Source organism: Macaca nemestrina, chromosome 2 (assembly GCF_043159975.1).
Source record: "Macaca nemestrina isolate mMacNem1 chromosome 2, mMacNem.hap1, whole genome shotgun sequence".
In the NCBI taxonomy this organism is placed as follows: domain Eukaryota; kingdom Metazoa; phylum Chordata; class Mammalia; order Primates; family Cercopithecidae; genus Macaca; species Macaca nemestrina.
In genome coordinates this window covers 15,819,776-15,840,024 of record NC_092126.1, presented here as the reverse complement: position 1 = coordinate 15,840,024, position 20,249 = coordinate 15,819,776, and the positions used below count along the sequence as shown (strand labels likewise).

General features: G+C 41.1%; 1 protein-coding gene and 1 pseudogene across 3 annotated transcripts in view; both read left to right on the top strand.

Annotated features, from left to right (window-relative positions):
- Positions 1 to 20,249, top strand: part of LOC105470951 (CKLF like MARVEL transmembrane domain containing 8) — a 130,896-nt gene that overhangs the window by 3,836 nt on the left and 106,811 nt on the right. The window lies entirely within an intron of this gene.
- On the top strand, positions 9,763 to 18,813 carry LOC139361841 (keratin, type I cytoskeletal 18 pseudogene; annotated as a pseudogene). Its single transcript, XR_011619577.1, has one exon. The product of XR_011619577.1 is annotated as a keratin, type I cytoskeletal 18 pseudogene (transcript).

The window sequence follows — 20,249 nt, the reverse complement described above, 5'->3', positions numbered from 1 at the left end:
ACAGAGTTTCGCCATATTGCCCAGGCTGGTCTCGAACTCCTGAACTCAAGTGATCTGCCTGCCTCGGCCTCCCAAAGTGCTGGGATTGTAGGCATGGGCCACTGCACCTGGCTGTAAAAATTTTTACTTCAATTATTTATCTCCCTCTACCCCCTGACTTCTGGAAATGTGTTGAACCTTCTTTTTCCCAGAGATCTAAAATATCACAATGATGTGCCTTCATTTGAGTGTGTTTTCTCCCAGTGTACTGGGCACCTGGTGTGTTCTCTCAAGTAAGGGAAATTTACGTAAGCTTTAGGAGACTCCTCCCCCGTTTTACAAAGCTATTTTTAGTAAACAAAATACAATTTTTTTTTTTTTTTTGGAGACAGAGTCTGGTTCAGTTGCCAGGCTGGAGTGCAGTGGGTCTCATAATGTCACTCAGGCTGGAATTGCAGTGGCGCAATCCCAGCTCACTGCAACCTCTGCCCCCTGGGTTCAAGCAATTCTGGTGCCTCAGCCTCCCAAGTAGCTGGGATTATAGGCGTGCACCACCATGCCTGCCTCATTTTTGTATTTTCCATAGAGACAGGGTTTTGCCATGTTGGCTGGGCTGGTCTCCAATTCCTGACCTTAAGTGATCCACCCACCTCAGCCTCCCAAAGTGCTGGGATTACAGGTGTGAGCCACCTCACCCAACCAAAATAAAATAATGGCTCTTTTAAAAGTTTATAAAAAATAAACATTTACACATTGTTGATCGGGCATGGTAGTTCACACCTGTAGTCTCAGCACTTTGGGAGGCTGAGGCCAGCAGATTGCCTAAGCCCAGGAGTTTGAGACCAGCCCAGCCAACATGGTGAAACCTCATCTCTACTGAATGCATGGTGGTAGGCATCTGTAGTCGCAGCTACTCAGGAGGCTGAGGCAGAAGGATCACTTAAGCCCAGGAGGTTGACGTTGCAGTGAGCTGGGTTTGCGCCACTGCATTCCAACCTCAGTGACATTGTGAGACCCTGTCTCAAAAAAAAAAAAAAAAAAAAAAATCACATTCTTTTAAGTTAAAGGTATAGGTTGGGAGTGTATCCTTGGACACATTTTTGGATAACTGTCTTCTCTTCTCAGCTGCAGTTCACTCAGACTGACTTTTACATTACAAATTCGGGAAGGCAGTACAGCTCACTGTGGTTGAATGCATTTGACCTGTGTTCAGTTTCTGGTTCTGCTCTTCACCATGTACAGTGTGAGCCATTCTTTCAATTGGAAAGTATCTCATAAAGTTGTCAGGACCCGAACCACACAGCTGTGCATGAAATGCTTAGCAAAATACCCTGGATTACTCTTCAGTTATCTCCTGTCTCATTGCCTTCTCTTCAGCTTCCAGTTTTTGCTGTTTTGCTTCCAGCCTTTTCGTTTGGTATATTTTAACTCCAGCAAATGCCAGACAAAAATGAGGCAGGCACGGTGGTACACGCCTATAATCCCAGCTACTTGGGAGGCTGAAGCACCAGAATTGCTTGAACCCAGGAGGCAGAGGTTGCAGCCAGAAACCGTCAAACCTTCTAGCTCCCTGGACTTGACCTTCCACAGCTCCCTCTCCTCATGTACTTGTCTGGGGGCTGGGCTATGTTGATCAGGAGTGAATTCAAAGTTGGTCTACCATGAACTGGAAGATGCTTGAATACTCATCCCTGCTGCTATAATATCTTGGCAGAGAAGCCAATGTAACATCATGTGGAAACCAAACCGTGGTAGTTTCCTTTGTTTTAAAGTTTTATAACAAGCTAGAAGCAATCCAGTACTTGACCTGTGAATTGTAGGATGCTGTGATCTCATCACTATTACAAGTACTTGAAGAATGAAAGTGGTTTGTAAGAAGCTGAGTAAATTGTGCCCTTCCTGTTATTGATGACTTCAAAATGAATTATAGTATCCATGTAATAATGTTAAGTCACCTTTTATTTATTTACTGTCATGAGCAAACTTAGTTGGGAAGGATAAATAGGGTTTACTGAGAGTTGGAATTTTAATTATTCTATTGCCCTGTTGAATTCCTTTAAAAAATAGTGAACATGGTTTCCATTTCTTGAAAGCAATACCCGACATTTGTAGAAAAAACTTTTATTTATTAATTTTATCAGCCTCCTGAGTAGCTGGGATTATACGTGTGCACGCCACCACGCCCGGCCAATCTTTGTATTTTTCGTAGAGACAGCGTTTCACCAAGTTAGCCAGGCTGGCCTCGAACTCCTGGCCTCAAGTGATCCACCCACCTTGGCCTCACAATTGTTCCAGAATTTAAGTTATGTATCATCTGTAATTTTTTTTAAAGCGTAGTCTCTTGTAAACTACTCTGTTTCCTGCTGTGACCATCTGTGCTGGATACCTTCCATTTGTCCTTCAGATTCCCTCTCCACCGTGCTCCTGTATGGACTTCTTAAGGGCCTCCCTGCCCTCTGATGTCCCACTGGCTGTATCTACTGGTATCATCAACACGAGGCTCTCGGGTGAGAGGAGAGCAGGTTCTGGACCTTCATTCCCCAGGGTTCCTCCCTGCTGGGTCTCTGCTGGTTGTCTATGTCCCTGCACAGAAGACAGGCTACCTAGCAGCTCTCTGCACACTGCTCTTTTCCCTCACTTCGATAACTATTCGCTCACCCCCGCTTCTAATTGCCAAGTACTGCCCTATAGCCTGTGGTTTTCCTGCACCCTGCTGTATAAACAACATCCTTATTAAACCCTACTCAGATTACCCAATCTGAATGTGCCTGCTTTCCTGCTGAGACCTGATATATTAGCTGTTTTCATCAGTGATTAATTTCTCATGACATTCATAATGGCCACATAGTATTCCGTAAATATTCAGGCTCCTACTGTTCAACGTATGTTTATTTCCTCCTTTTAAACATCTTTGAAGCTAAATCTTTCTGGATGTTCTTTAGTGTTTTCTGAGGATGATTACTTAGAATTGATAAGAGGGTATATGAATCTTCTTTAAAGATAAGTTTATTGGCCGGGCAAGGTGGTTCACACCTGTAATCCCAGCACTTTGGAAGGCTGAGGCGGGAGGATCACCTGAGGTCAGGAGTTCAAGACCAGTCTGGCCAACATAACGAAACCCCATTTCTACTGAAAATAGAAAAATCAGCCAGGCGTAGTGGCGGACACCTGTAATGCCAGCCACTCTGGAGGCTGAGGCAGGAGAATCACTTGAACCTGGGAGGCAGAGGTTGCAGTGAGCTGAGATCGCACTACTGCACTCCAGCCTGCGTGACAGAGTGAGACTACATCCCAAAACAAACAAACAAAAAAGATTATTAAGGTATACAGTAAATCCACATTGTTTAGTGTAGCGTTCTGTGAGTTTTGGCATTTGTGTTTTTGAAAAATAGCTTTATTGAGATATAATTACATATAAAATTGACCTTTTTAAAGTCTGCAACTCAGGGGTTTTTAGGATATTCACAGAGTTGTATAGCTATCACCACTGTCTTAATTTAGAATTTTTTTTTTCCCCCTGAGATGGAGTCTCACTCTTTCGCCCAGGCTGGAGGGCGGTGGCACAGTCTCAGCTCACTGCAACTTCCGCCTCCCAGGTTCAAGCAGTTTACCTGCATCAGTGTCCTGAGTAGCTGGGATTATAAGCCACCACACCTGGCTAATTTTTTTTTTTTTTCTGAATTTTTAGTAGAGATGGGGTTTCACCATGTTGGCTAGGCTGGTCTCAAACTCCTGACCTCAAGTGATCCACCCACCTCGGCCTCCCAAAGTGCTGGAATTACAGATGCGCACCACCACGCCCAGCTAATTTTTGTATTTTTAGTAGAGATGGGGTTTCGCCATGTTGGCCAGACTGGTTTTGAACTCCTGGCCTCAAGTGATCCACCCATGTAGGCCTCCCAAAGTGATGGGATTATAGGTGTGCACCACCATGCCCAGCCAAATATTTTCTCTTTTAAAAATTTTAAAAAATGTCTTCCTACTGTCACTACTCTTATTAAAGAACGTTTTCACCCCTCAAAAACAACTTCATCCTTATTAGCAGTCACTCCCCATTCCTCCCTTCCCTCAACCTTTGGTGACAACCAAGTTAACGTTCTATCTTTAGGAATTTGCCCATTCTGGACATTTCACATAAGTGGAATCCTATGTGGCCCTTTTGGTCTGACTTCATTCACTTAGCATCATGTTTTTTAGGGTCATCCATGTTGTCGTATGTATCAGTACTTCATTTTTTTTTAATTGGCAGATATTTCACTGATGTATACATTATTTTGTTTACTTATCAGTTGATGGAGTTGTCATAGGTACTTCGTGTTCATGTTTTAATATCTGAATCAGGGTGCAGCTTATAATTGATGCCAAATTCGTATACTGCTAAAACAAACAGAAACCAGGCAGCTGGGATTTCAGTCTGGATTCTGTTGAATCTATAGATCAATTTGGTGAGTACTGCCATCATAACAAAATGAAGTCTTATAACCTATGAACATGGGATGTTCATATTGCCTATTATGAATAATGCTGCTGTGAACTTTCATGTACAAGCTTTTCTTTTCTTTTCTTTTCTTTTCTTTTCTTTTCTTTCTCACAGTCTCACTTTGTTGCCCAGGCTGGGGTGCAGTAGCGCAATCTCGACTCACTGCAACCTCCATCTCTCCAGTTTAGATGATTGTCCTGCCTCAGCCTCCTGAGTAGCTGGGATTACAGATGCCTGCCAGCACGCCTGGCTAATTTTTGTATTTTTTTAGTAGAGACTGGATTTCACAGGTTGGCCAGGCTGATCTGGAACTCCTGACCTCAGGTGATCCACCTGCCTCAGCCTCCCAAAGTGCTGGGATTACAGGCAAGAGCCACCCTGCACCTGGCCCAAGTTTTCTTTTTTTTAATTAACAGTTTTTTTTTTTTTTTTTTAGAGACAGGATCTCACTCTGTTGCCAGCCTGGAGTGCAGTGGCATCATTATAACTCATTGTAACTACAAACTCCTGGGCTTGAGCAATTCTCCCCCTCAGCCTCCAAGTAGCTAGGACTACAGGTGTGAGCCACCCTGCCTGGCTAATTGTTTAATTTTTTGTAGAGACAGGGTCTTGAACTCCTGGCCTAAAGTGATCCTCCCACCTTGGCCTTGCACAGTACTGGATTACAGTCATGACCCACTCTGGCTAGGTCATGTACAAGCTTTTATGTGTACATATGTTTTCAGTCCTCTTGAGCATTTAGCAAGGAATGGAGTTACTGGGTAATGTCATATCTTTATGTTTAATATTGAAGTGGCTCAGTGTGGTGGCTCACGCCTGTAATCCCAGCACTTAGGGAGGTCAAGGCAGGCAGAATGCTTGAGCCCAGGAGTTAGAGACCAGCCTAGGCAACATGGTGAAACCCCATTTCTACAAAAAATACAAAAAATTAGCTGGGCATGGTGGTGTGTGCCTGTAGTCCCAGCTACTCAGGAGGCTGAAGTGGGAGGAGCACTTGAGCCAGGAAAGTTAAAGCTGCAGTGAGCTGAGATTGTGCCACTACACTCTAGCCTGGGAGACAGAGTAAGATCCTGCCTCAGGAAAAAAAAAAAAAAAAAAAAAAAAAAAAAAATTAAAGCACTGCTAGACTGTTTCCAAAGGGACTGTACTGCTTTACAATCCCTGCTGCAACTTGAGGGTTCTAATTCTTCACTTTCTCGTCAAGGCTTATTTTCTTTGATTCTGGCCATCCTAGTGAATGTGAGATCGTATCTCATTGTGGATTTGGTTTGCATTTTCATAATGACTAACAATATTGAGCAATCTTCATGTGCTTAATGGTCATTTGTACATTTTCTTCAGAAAGCTTTTGTCCATTTTAAAAATGGATTAATTTGTCTTCTATTGTTGAGTTGTACAAGTTCTTTACACATTCTGGGATAAATCCCTTGTCAGATATATGATTTGAAAATATTTTTCTCCCATTCTGTCTGTTATCTTTTCACTTTTCTTGAAGATGTCCTTAGAAGTGCAAAGGTTCTTAATTTTGAAAAAGTCCAATTTTTATAGTTTTTCTTTTGTCATTTGTGCTTTTGATGTCATATCTGAGAAGACTTTGACTAATTCAAGGTCACAAAGATATTCTCTATTTTCTTCTAAAAGTTGTAGGTCTTATATTTAGGTCTACGATTCATTTTGAGTTCATTTTTGTCTATGATGTGAGGGAAGGGTTTAACCTCAATCTTTCACATATGGATATCAATTGTCCCAGCACCATTTATTAAAAGACTGTTTTACTCCCATTGAATTATCTTGACACTCTTGTTGAAAATCAAATGATCATAAATATGATGGTTTGTTTCTGGATTCTCAGTTATATTTGATTGATGCACATCTCTACTCTTATGCCAGTACCATGCTGTATTGATTACTGTAACTTTGTAGTAAGTTTTGAAATTCAAAATGTGAGTCCTCCAACTTGGTTCTTTTTCCAAGTTGTTTTGGCTATTCTGGGCCCCTTGCATTTCCAAATTAATTTTAGGATCAGCTTGTCCTACAGTGCCAAAACAAACTACTGAAAACCTGGTGGCTGGGATTTCAGTCTGGATTCTGTTGAATCTATAGACCAATTTGGTGAGTACTGCCATCATAACAAAATCAAGTTTTATAATTTATGAACATGGGATATCTTTATATCTATTTAGGTCTTCTCTAATTTCTTTCAACAATATTTTGTAATTTTCAGTATACATGTCTTGCGCTTCTTTTTTTTTTTTTTTGAGACGGAGTCTCGCTGTGTCACCCAGGCTGGAGTGCAGTGGCACGATCTCGGCTCACTGCAAGCTCCGCCTCCCGGGTTTATGCCATTCTCCTGCCTCAGCCTCCGAGTAGCTGGGACTACAGGCGCCCGCCACCACGCCCGGCTAGTTTTTTGTATTTTTAGTAGAGACGGGGTTTCACCATGTTAGCCAGGATGGTCTCGATCTCCTGACTTCGTGATCCACCCGCCTCGGCCTCCCAAAGTACTGGGATTACAGGCTTGAGCCACCGCGCCCGGCCTCGCTTCTTTTGTTCAATTTATTTCTAAGTATTTTATTCTTTTTGATGCTATTGCAATTGGAAGTATTTTCTTAAGTTCATGTTTGGATTGTTCAGTGCCAGATTATAGAACTCCAATTGAGTTTTTATTTCTCTTATTTTATATAAAAAATTTATACAAAAAAATTACAAGGTTTCAAACCTTGTTGCCCAGGCTGGTCTCAAACCCCTGAGCTCAAATGATCCACCTGTCTTGGCCTCTCAAATTGCTGGGATTACAGGCATCAGCCACCATGCCCAGCCTCCAAATGAGTTCTATATCCTTTCTCTTGTATTCTATAACTTTGTCAACCTAATTTACTAGTTCTAATAATTATTTTGTGGTTCGACATATGTTTTTAAGGCTTTTGGTGTTGCTGCCAAGTTATACAAAAAAGTTCATACCAGCTTGCATTCGAATGGTGTTTCAGCATATAACAAGATTTGTTTCTGCAAATACTCAAATTTTCTTTAGATATTTGCCAACTTGTTTGGGGTAGGAGATATTTGGAATAATTAAAACCAATTTGGCATGGGCACCAACTGGTCAGAGAGAACATCAGCTATAAATAATATTCAGGGGAGCCTGGACATGTGAAAAAGAGCAAATTGTTTTTATTTGCATTTCTGTGATCATTAAAGTTGAACATTTTAAATATGCTTATTAGACATCTATTTTTAATTAATTTATGTTTTTTGAGACAGGGTCTCACTCTGTTGCCCAGTCTGGAGTGCAGTGGTGTGATCATTGCTTACTGCAGCCTCAACCTCCTGGGCTCAGGTGATCCTCCCACCTCAGCCTCCCAAGTAACTGGGACTACAGGCACACGCCACCACACCCGGCTAATTTTTTTGTATTTTTGGTGGAGACAGGGTTTCACCATGTTGCCCAGATTGGTCTTGAACTCCTGGGCTCAAGCAGTCCACCTGCCTCAGCCTCCCAAAATGCTAGGATTACATGCCTAAGCCACCATGCCCAGCTACATGTTACTTTTTATTACTATTCATGCCACTTTTTTTGTCAGAAATTCTAATTTGTATGAAATATTTATGAAGATAAACTGTTATCTTCCTTTAGCCTTCTGGGCATTACTTAGCTAAACAGGGCTTCCCCAGCCCCAAGGTTACACAAATACTTGAAGAAAATATAGGATAATTTTTTTTTTTTTTTAATATTTACTTTTTTGGTTGGGTGTGATGGCTCACACCTGTAATCCTAGCATTTTGGGAGGCTGAGGCAGGTGGATGGCTTGAGCTCAGGAGTTTGAGACTAGTGCGGGCAACATGATGAAACCTTGTGTCTACAAAAAACACAAAAATTAGCTGGGCGTGGTGGCGTGTGCCTGTAGTCCCATCTACTTGGGAGGCTGAGGTGGGAGGATGGCTTGAGCCAAGGAGGTGGAGGTTGCAGTGAGCCATGATCGTGCTGCCACTGCACTCTAGCCTGGGCAACAGAGCCAGACCCTATCTCAGAAAAAATACAATAAAAATATTTACCATCTTAAATTTTAAGAAGATCTTCTTGTGTGTATAATGTAAGAATTTTACTTTTTTGCCCAAGTGGATATCCAATTGCATCACTATTAATCATATTTTATTTCCTTATATGCAGAACTATTTCTTAACCCTATTTTGTTCTATTCCTGTGTGAATTCCCAGGCCCTTTTAATTATTATAGTGTTATATATTTTAATATTCAATAGGGTAAGCCATACAAGATTTTCTGTTTTTTTGCTGTCGCTGTATACTTATACTAACATTTAAGGTGATTTTTAGAATCAGTGTTTCTTCAATTCCATTTCAACTTGGATTGTGATTTCATTATATTTATAAACTAATTTGAGGAGTTGACTTTCTATTATCGAGTCTTACCATCTAGGAATGTTGTATCTCTTCATTTATTCAGGTTATTTTATGTTCTTAAAGTGCTCAGTTTTTTCCAGATTAATCTTAGGCATTTCTTACTCAGTTTTAAGTATTTTCAATTTTTGATAAATGAGATTTGTCAAAAATGAATTGGATTTCACTCATTTCTGATCATTTGTGATTTATAAGAAAGCTGTTAATTTTTAAATTTTTGTCGTGTGTAGCTATCTAGAGTTATTCTCATACTTTTTGAATATAGGTAGTTTTCATTTTCTTTTTATACTTTTTTCCATTATTGCATAGACTAAGATTGCCAGTATAATGTCAAATAATTGGGATGATGTCGATATCCTTGCCTTGCTCATAACTTTAATTGGATATTTCCAGTATTATAATGATAGTACTGTTTTAACTGTAGGGTCTGTTATTCTTTATTGAGTTAAGGAAGGGAAGTTTAACTGTGTCCCCTTTTTAATTAGGAATGATTTGAGCAGTAGGAATGGGAATGGAGCTAGGAGATAGGATTGTTTTGGTGGGGAAGTGCCTTTTATTGAGGTGATCATTTGAGTTTTGTTTATTTCAGTTGGCTAATGTAGTGAACTGTATTAGGAAACCTAATGTTGAATTATTCTTGTACTCTTGGGATATCCTCTACTTAGTTATATGATTTTAATAAACTATTGAATTTAAATGTTTTTTACTCTTGGATTTGATTTATTAATATCATATCTAGGGATATTGTGGCTATGTGCATATGTAAAATCAGCCTTAGTTTCCTTTGATGTGTTGCATTTTGTCTGATTCTAATCCTGTCAGACCAGCTTTTTTTATAGCATTTATTTATTTTCTTGTCCCTTTATCTTTTTTTTTTTTTTTTTTTTTTTTTTTTGAGACAGAGTCTCACTCTGTCGCCCAGGCTGGAGTGCAGTTGGCGCAATGTTGGCCCACTGCAACCTTTGCCTCTAAGATTCAAGTGATTCTCCTGCCTCAGCCTCCCTAGTAGTTAGGATTACAGTTGCCTGCCTTCACACCCAGCTAACTATTTTTGTATTTTTATTTTAGTAGAGATAGGGTTTCACCATGTTAGCCAGGCTGGTCTGAAACTCCTGACCTCAGGTGATCCATCTGCCTCAGCCTCCCAAAGTGCTGGGATTACAGGCGTGAGCCACTGTGCCCAGCCTCTTTATCTTTTTAAACTAATCATGGTAATTTATTTTCACCATGCATTTCTCCAATTTCTTTTTTAAGAGACCAGTTCTTGCTGTGTTGCCCAAGCTGGAGTGCAGTGGCTGTTCACAGGTGAAATCATAGTATACTTCAGCCTTGAACTAATGACCTCAGACAATCCTCCCACCTCAGTCTCCCAAGTAGCTGGGACTGCAGGTGAGCACTAATGTGTCCAGCTTGTCCCTTTATGTTTTTATTTTTTATTTTTTGTGGGGGAGGATGGAGTTTCACTCTTGTTGCCCAGGCTGGAGTGCAGTGGCACAATCTCAGCTCACTGCAACCTCTGCCTCCCAGGTTCGAGTTATTCTTCTGCCTCAGCCTCCCAAGTAGCTGGGATTACAGGCACGCACTCCATCACGCCCAGCTAATTTTTGTATTTTTCGTAGAAACAGAGTTTTACCATGTTGGCCAGGCTGGTCTCGAACTCCTGACCTCAGGTGATCCACTTGCCTCGGTCTCCCAAAGTGTTGGAATTACAGGCGTGAGACACCTGCACCTGGCCTTGTCCCTTTATTTTTTAATTGAGTGGGATTTGTATAACATAAAATTAACCAGTTTAAAATGAACAATTGAGTGGCATTTACTACATTTACAATGTTGTACAATTGCCACTTCTAATTCCAAAACACTTCATGTACTCCAAAGGAGACACCCCTTTTATTTTTTACCTTTCCTTGTCATCTTGTTATAAGTACATCTTCTATATGTATCATATAGTTAGATTTTATTTCTATACCCAGTCTGAGAACTTGTCTTCCAATATAGGAATTTAACACATTTATATTTATTGTGATTATTTAGAATTCTTAGTTTTCCTTATTTTTTCCTCTAGTGATTTAAAGTTATAAATTCTATTTGTTTGGAGTTACTTTAAATTTTGTACCCAAATTTTAAGCTAATAGTTTTCTAAATATCCAGATAATTAATCAAGATATATAATTATATGATTCCATTCAAAGGACAACAGTTTCCTCCTTACATATTCCTGGCCATGTACTTTATGTCAGCCAACTTTCTCTGGATTTAAAAAAAAAAATGACAGCTTTATTGAGATATAATTTACATACTGTAAAGTTCACCCATTTAAAGTATACAACTAAGTGGCTTTTAGAATATTCACAGCGTTGTACAATCATCACTACAACTACTTTTAGAACATTTTCATTACCCTAAAAAGAAACCCCATACCCACTAACATATATTCTCCATCTCTTCCCAAATCCTCCCTCCACCAGCCCTAGTCAGCTACTAATCTACTGTCTGTCTCCATAAATTTGCCTATTTTGGACATTTCCTATAAAGGGAGTCCTATAATATATGGTCTTCTTTGACTTCTTTTTGTGGCTTCTTTCACTTAGCATAGTATTTTCAAGATTTATCCATGTTGTGGCATGTATCAGTATTTCATTTCTTTTTTTTAACCAACTAATAGTCCATTGTGTAGAAATACCACATTTTATTCATCTGTTTATGGACGTTTGGTTGTTTCTGCCTTTTAACTATTATTAATAATGCTGTTAAGAATATTTATGTAGAGGGTTTTGTGTGGATATATATTTTTATTTCTCTTGAATATATTTCATGCAGTTAAGAGTGGAATTGCTATCATCATATAGTGACTCTCCATTTAACTCTTTGAAGAACTGCCAGACTATTTTTCAAAGGGCGTGTGCCATTTTACAATCCCTGTACTACTTTTTAAAAAATGATTTCTTAGGAATCATTGCTTGGCAGTCATCTTAAGATTTCCACCCGTATTACTGAACAACTATTTAGACTTAACCACAAGTTTAAATTTGTTCACGATATTACTTTTCATGTTATTTTTTGTGTCACTTACTTTCTTGATTTTTCATTTTGCTGGAGATACCTTTTTGTGTAATTCTTTTAGAAAGGGTTTGAAAGTGGTAAACTTTTTGAATCATTGCACATCCATAACATCTTCTTTTACCTTCATACTTGACTAATAATTTGGTTAGTATAAAACTGTAGATCTCAAAATTTCATTAATTTTTACTCAGTTCTTTTTTTGGAGGGGTGAGGACAGGATCTAACCCTGCCACCCAGGATGGAGTGCAGTGGCATGATCTTGGCTCACTGCAGCCTCAACATCCCCAGGCTCAGGTTATCCTCCCACTTCAGCCTCCCGAGTAGCTAGGACCACAGGCACTTGCCACCATGACCAGCTATTTTTTTTGTAGAGACAGGATCTCGCCACATTGCCCAGTCTAGTCTCAAACTCCTGGGCTCTAGTGATACACTTGTGTTGGCCTCCCAAAGTGCTGGGATTACAGGTATGAGCCAGCATGCCCAGCCAAGACAATTTTTAAAAATTAATTCTTTAAGGATATTGTTCCATTGTCTTCTAACATCCAGTGGTTTTTGTTTTTTGATTTTTTTTGTTGTTGTTAGGGTGTCACTCTGTCACCTAGGCTGGAATGCTATGGCTCAAACATGGCTCACTGCAGCCTCAGCCTCCTGTGTAGGTGGGACCACAGGTGTGCACCACCATGCCTGGATTTTTTTTTTTTGTAGAGATAGGAGTCTCACTTTGTTGCGCGGGCAGGTCTCCAATTCCTAGGCTCAAGCAATCCTTCTGCCTCAGCTTCCCAGAGTGCTGGGATTACAGGTGTGAGTCATTGTACCTGGCTGCATTCAGTGTTGTTAATAAGAGACTTGATGGTCTGGTAGTATCTAAACAGGCCTGTTAGTCTCAGTATCTACCAGGCCTTGACCATTCATGAATGTACATTCCCACAGACTTTGTTGCAGCAGAGTCTTGCGTGAATGATGTCTTGTACTACTACGCATGCAAATGTACACGGGTGGTGTAGCAATGAATTGTAGGTGAAATGGCGGTGTTATATACAGGAGAAATGGCTTATGAAAGGCAGTTTTGTAACCATGTAAGATAATTACAGGGAAGTTTCTTCAGGTTGATGTGGTTTGGAATAAAAGATTGTTAAGGCCTTCCTTGGAGTTTCCCAAGTCCTGGTGGGATCTCTCCCTGCCCTCACTCTAATCTGAGAGGACTCAGGGTGACAAGGCCCTTCTCTCAGGACAGCTCTAGCCTGATATTTCCTGGTGTTACCTGCTGAGAATATGTTCCTTGCATCTATTGCGGTAAATTGTAACTTCTATAATGTTTGTCAGAGGGCTAGCTTTCGCTGGGCTTCAAATCCACTCCTCTGTGGGAATCAGGTTCTCTTTTCCTTTTAAGTAACTAAATGGTCTTTTTCCCTCCCTAGAAGCTTTTGAAATTGTTTCCCTAACTTTAGGGATCTATGGCGATATCTCCCTAGATACTACTATATGTCTGGAAGAGGCACGATCTCGGATCACTGCAACCTCTGCTTCCTGGGTTTAAGCAATTCTATGTCCCAGTAGCTGGGATTACAGGCGTGGCCACTATGCCTGGCTAATTTGTGTGTTTTTAGTAGAGACGGGTTTTTGCCATGTTGACCCAGCTGGTCTCAAACTCGTGACCTCAAGTGATCCACCCACCTCAGCCTCCCAAAGTGCTGGGATTACAGGCGTGAGCCACTATACCTGGCCTGGAAAGGCATTCTTTATTTGTCCTCCTCGTCACTTTTTGGGCTCTTTATAAGTACTATACAAATCTAGCTTCAGCATAGGGAAATTTCTCTTATTTTCTGCATTGGTTCTTTGTTTTCTCCTTTAAAGGAATCTTAATTCAATCCAGGATTTCCAGGACAGATTAAACTATCTTCAATATCTCCTAATTTTTCTTTCATGTTTGTCTTTGTACTTTGCAAAGAATGTAATTTTCTAGAAAAATTACACTTTAAGCCCAAATTCAGATTTCCAGTTAAGTATGCTCTGCCTTTCAACCCATCTATTGCTTTGTTATGGCTTTGATAGTTTTGATTCCCAACAATTAGTCATTCTAAAATGTTTGCTTTTAGTCTGATCTCTTTTTTATTGAATCACTGTAAGGATCTTGAGTGTACTTTCTTTGTTACTGAGAGGCCACTTCTGCTTGTTGAATCTGTTGCTTCTCCTGTGCTGTTTTCTTCAGTCATTTGGTGATTAATGGTTGTCCATGTTTGTAATCATAGATGAAATGACTGGAGCCTGTTTGCTCACCTTAAGTGAGAATCCCCGTACCCCGGCAGGGAAGACGGGTTTTTATCATGTGATCTGCATCTGGTGGTTTTTCAAAGGAAAGGAAATATTGACAGGCCTGGGAGGGGGAAACTAGGGGTAGTGGAGCTGCATAGGCTTTCTTATGATGTGTGCAAATAGCTTGTTGAAGCATCTGGAAATCTCAAATCTTTATCCTGGGGGCTATTTCCAGAAGTAGCTGCTGCAGGGAGGGGGAAGATAATTCACTCAGTAGTTTCTAAGTCTTTAAATGTACTCCCTAGCAGATTACCCTTGACTCATTCCTTCTCCGATTTTGGTTATTGCTTCGAATCCTTGGCTTATCTGAGAGTGTTTGGAGGCTTGCTTTTTTTTTAGTAGGTCCTCTATTTTTTGCTCCAGAGCTGCAGACAAGAAACTCCCTTGATTATCATTGGTTTGTTCTGAAGTGCCTTCCAGGAAGTTCTCTCTGCTCCAGACTGCTGTTGCTGCTTTTTCTAGCTTTTCAGCACTACTACGTATTTTTTTAATTTGGGGGTGGGAGACGTTTCAGTGGAATTTGGGAAGGATAAAGAGGTCAACATACAGGTCTAGCTACAAAGAAGTTCAGTAGTTCTGTTATTCACTTATAGATATTTTTAGCGTCTATTAGGAATATTGACCCTCTTTGTTGTGAATATTTTTTCTAGCTTATCTCTTAGTTTTATTTACGGGTTTTTTTTTTTTTTTTTTTTTTTTTTGAGATAGTCTTGTTCTCTCACCCAGGCTGAAGTGCAGTGGCACAATCACAGCTCACTGCAGCCTCGACCTCCCAGGCTCAAGTGAGCCTCTCACTTTAGCCTCCTGAGTAGCTGGGACTACAGTTACATGCCACCATACCTGGCTGATTTTTTTGTTTGCTGCGCGGTTCTCAAACTCCTGGGCTCAAGCAATCCTCCCGCTTTGGCCTCCCAAAGTGCCATAGTGATTTTATTTACAAAATCTAAAGTTTATCTTCAAATCTCTCAGTCTTACTGTCTTCCCCATGTTGGACATCATCCTTAGAAAGTACTGTCTCACTAACATGTCAGCAAAGTCTGAGTTCTGTCTCCTCGCTTCCCCTCACCCCCGTCCCTGGACAGCATGAGCTTCACCACTTGTTCCACCTTCTCCACCAACTGCTGGTCCCGGGGCTCTGTCCAGGCGCCCAGCTATGGCATCCGGCCAGTCAGCAGCACAGCCAGCATCTCTGCAGATGCCGGGGGGCTCTGGTTCCCAAATTGCTGTGTCCCGCTCCACCGGCTTCCAGGGTGGCATGGGGTCCGGAGACCTGGCCGCGGGGACAGCCAGGGGTCTGGCAGGAATGGGAGGCATCCAGAACGAGAAGGAGACCGTGCAAAGCCTGAACGACCTCCTGACCTCCTACCTGGACAGAGTGAGGAGCCTAGAGACCATGAACCGGAGGCTGGAGAGCAAAATCCAGGAGCACCTGGAGAAGAAGGCACCCCAAGTCAGAGACTGGAGCCATGACTTCAAGACCATCAAAGACCTCAGGGCTCAGATCTTCTCAAATACTGTGGACAATGCCCACATTGTTCTGCAGAAGGCACCCCAAGTCAGAGACTGGAGCCATGACTTCAAGACCATTGAAGACCTGAGGGCTCAGATCTTCTCAAATGCTGTGGACAATGCCCACATTGTTCTGCAGATTGACAGTGCCCGTCTTGCTGCTGATGACTTTAGAGTCAAGTATGAGACAGAGCTGGCCATGCGCCAGTCTGTGGAGAATGACATTCATGGGCTCTGCAAGGTCATTGATGACACCAATGTCACTCGGCTGCAGCTGGAGACAGAGATCGAGGCCTCTCAAGGAGGAGCTGCTCTTCCTGAAGAAGAACCACAAAGAGGAAGTAAAAGGCCTACAAGCTCAGATTGTCAGCTCTGGGTTGATCGTGGAGGTGGATGCCCCCAAATCTCAGGACCTTGCCAAGATCATGGAAGACACCTGGGCCCAATATGACGAGCTGGCTCAGAAGAGCTGAGAGGAGCTGGACAAGTACTGGTCTCAGCAGACTGAGGAGAGCACCGCAGTGGTCACCACACAGTCTGCTGAGGTTGGAGCTGCTGAGATGCTGCTCATGGATCTGAGATGTACAGTCTAGTCCTTGGAGATTGACCTGGACTTCATGAGAAATCTGAAGGCCAGCTTGGAGAACAGCCTGAGGGAGGTGGAGGCCCACTACACGCTGCAGATGGAGCAGCTCAACGGGATCCTGCTGCACCTGGAGTCCGAGCTGGCACCGACCCTGGCAGAGGGACAGCACCAGGCCCAGGAGTACGAGGCTGTGCTGAACATGAAGGTCTACTGGAGGCTGAGATTACCACCTACCACTGCCTGCTGGAAGATGGCGAGGACTTCAATCTTGGTGATGCCCTTTACAGCAGCAACTCCATGCAAACCATCCAAAAGACCACCACCGCCGGATAGTGGATGGCAAAGTGGTATCTGACCAATGACACCAAAGTTCTGAGACACTAAGCCAGCAGAAGCAGGGTGCCCTTTGGGGAGCAGGAGGCCAATAAAAAGTTCAGAGGTCATTGGAAAAGAAAAAGAAAGTACTATCTCACTAACAAAGCTAAATATAATGAACTATACATTAATATTTTACTTATATTTTTCTTGTGCTTTAAAATATTTAACTTTAATATTGAACTGCATTTCAGCAGAAATATAAAGTTGGGCTCTAATTTTGTTTTCAAATGTCTACTCAGTTGTCCCAACATTTCATATTGGTAAATTCATTGTACATTCCCTTACCTGGATTGCTTTCTGTTTTTCATTTACTACTTGTACCTGCTTGGGTTCAACTGTACACTTTCTAGTCTGTTCTATTCTTTGTTTCCATGTTAGTTCTAGATTACATGTTAATATCTGATAGGATAATCTATCCCAGCTGTGATTTTTTAAAAAATTTTTTCCCCTATTTTCATATGTTTATATGTTTCTTCTTCAAGTTGACCTTTATAACTTTTTTCACAGTCACTGGTGGTGCCTCCTTTCCTTTGTCAGATTATATTGGATTTTTATATGACACATAGATTGATTTTGGGAAAATCATTTTATACTACTCTAGTTCCTAAGAGGGAAACTTTTCAGCTATTTCTTTGTCTCAGGTTATGTCTTAGTATTGATTCTTAAGTTCTTCAAGGTCTTTCCAGTCTAAAATGCTATGAAGGTTGGATACAGTGGCTCACGCCTATAACCCCAGCCCTTTGAGAAGCCAAAGCCAGAGGATTGCTTGAGGCCAGGAGTTTGAGACCACCCTGAGCAACATAGTGAGACCATGTCTCTACAACAAATTTAAAAATGAGCCAGGTGTGGTGGTGCATGGCTGTAGTACCAGATACTTGGGGGGCTGAAGCTGGAGGATTGCCTGGGCAACAGAGTGAGACTGTGTCTGTCTCTTAAAAAAAAGAAAAAAGAATAAAAACTTAAGAAAACAAAATGCTATGAGTTTTACAGTGCAAATTAATAATGCATATCTTGTTTATTGTCATAAAAATGTGTTGAATATTTACTGTGTGCCAGAATATGTGTCTAGCCCTTAGAATATAGTGGTAAATAGCACTTTTCTATGTTTGTTGAAACAAATGATCAATTACAGGATTTAAGACATGTAAAGAAAAATATGCTTAAAAAGATATTAAATTATAGTAGGAAAAACTCAAGTTTTCAAATTTGAGGTGAAATTCAAGAGACATTTATTCCTTGTAGGTATTTGGTCCTTTATTCACCCCATAGAGAGAGTTAAATCTAAAATTTGGCAGGAAAATACCATTTGTTTGTTTTTGATAAGATTGAGTAGCACTGTTTCTAGGAAGGTGCCTATACATTTAGAGAAACACTCTACCATTTAAAGGGTTTTCATGTTCATTATCTCACTTGATAATAAACCAGTCCCAGGTTGTGGGGAATCCCTTCTTTCTTTCATTTCCATTTCTAGTTGAGCCCTGATTTGAGGAAACAGTTCTTAAATAACACATGAATGAGTCAACCACACCCTTGTGGAGTTCAGCGTGAAACAAATGCCATCTGATTTGCTTGTCCATCCTCTGCACACACCCATGAGATTCATGGTACCAGCCTAGTAATATGCCCCTTTCATGGGAAAGTAGAATATTCATTGTCTTAGAGTTCAACTGAAGATGTCAGTCTACTGTAGCTGGTTGAAGCTGCAAGGGATTTATTATGCATCATTAGTTGGCTTCCAAAATTTTTGGTAGGGTTGGAGGAGCAGGCTCTAGGCTGAGCTTCCAGGAGCACCTACTGGAATCATACCGCGGAACTGGCCTGCCATCAGAAGGAAGGCGAGGAAGCAGGATCTACTCTCATGTCTGCTGGGTCCTGGATGTCTATTGTCCCCATTGTGGGTCATGATACCAAATGGCTGCCCCCTGACTTGCCTCTCAACACTATGAAGCAAGGAATGGGACGCTGGGATTTCAGTTTTCTGTGGACTGACGCAGAAAAACAAGTACCTCCATGGCTATGTCTGCCAGCAGGAACATAGAGGCATCCAAAGCATGTCCTTTGGGCCATGGTGGTGTCTTTTTCCTTCTAAGTCTAGGTTGGGTGTGCCTGCCGAAGCTACATCATTGTGTGGAACCCGAGCTGTGGTCCAGCTTTCCAGCCTCTAGTGAGCAGTAAGGCACACTGCAAGGGGAATGTGGCAGAGGTGAGTGGATCCACATGGAGTATTTACTACATCCACTTCATTGGATTCTACCTGGGTCACTGTGTTGGAGGTGGAAGGCCACCTGTGATTTGTGTTGCTTCTAAAACATCCTAAGGACTTGCCCTATTTCAGTTAAGACACACATTTGATTTCTAGCTATGTAACCTTTACAACTGACCTGATACTTCCTGACCTTCCATCTGTAATAATGAGAAAGATAATGACGATGTCACATGTTAGTAGAAGATAAAGTGAGCAAAAATACATCGAAGCTCTGTCTCAGAGGTAAATATTAGCTTATTTCTTGGGTTACTATAGGCTTATTTCTTCCCTTTTTTTTATCAGCCAGTCTAGATATTGTAGATTAATTCTGCTTGGACCAGGCTGTGTTTGGAATGAGTGGTCATATCAGCTTCTAGTGAGTTTTCACACACTCAGCAGTGAGCGGGAACATAGAATTTAGCCTCTCTGGTATATACTAGGGTTAGAATTAGGATCATACCTGTAACTAAAGAAAGCTTAAAAGCTATATTAAAAACCACAGAGACCTGCTTATTTGAACTTTGAACACAACGAGTTCATTTAGACCACGTAAATGATTAGTAGAATGATCTAGACACCGTCATGAGTGATGCCAGCTTTGTAGGTAGAGTGGGAAGATTCCACTGATTTGTGTTCCTATAGACTTTCTTCAAAGAAGTCCTAAAAAACCATGGGGTAGTCAATTTTCCAGAGGTCTGAGTTTAATGACCTGTGTTGGAAAACATGCAAAGCTCTGATCTCATGCCTTATCTTGCCTTGCCCTTTCCTTCATCTATTCAAAATCTAATTATAACAGGTACCGCTTTCTGTGGGGAAAATGGGGATCTTTATTGTGTATTTTAACCTGCCTTGTTTCCAGAAAGGGTTTCAGGTAGGACAGAAATCTTTAAATTTAGGTTTTAAAGGATGCAACAAGTAATCTACATCAATCAAAAACTGAAAAGCATCAAAGATCACTTTGTTTGAAGCACTAAACACTGAGCAGGCTTGAAGGGATATTCTCAGATAAGTCACCTTTAGAGACAAAAGGCAGTTATGTTGCCTGACACTGTTCACAGCAGTCTCGGGGTAAACAATATTGAGAGCTTGTCAGCTAATCTCCCTGCAACTTTAGTTTCAGAGGGGAGAAATGTCTGTGTTCTTCAAAGCTCTGACCTTCTTTTGGTCTCAGGGAATTTCCTCAGGGAGAGAGATGTCTAAAGAGATCTATAACAGGTTTTTTAATATTCTACTAGCTTATGCTTTGGAAATTATGTCTAAGATTCCTTTTAATTGTGACA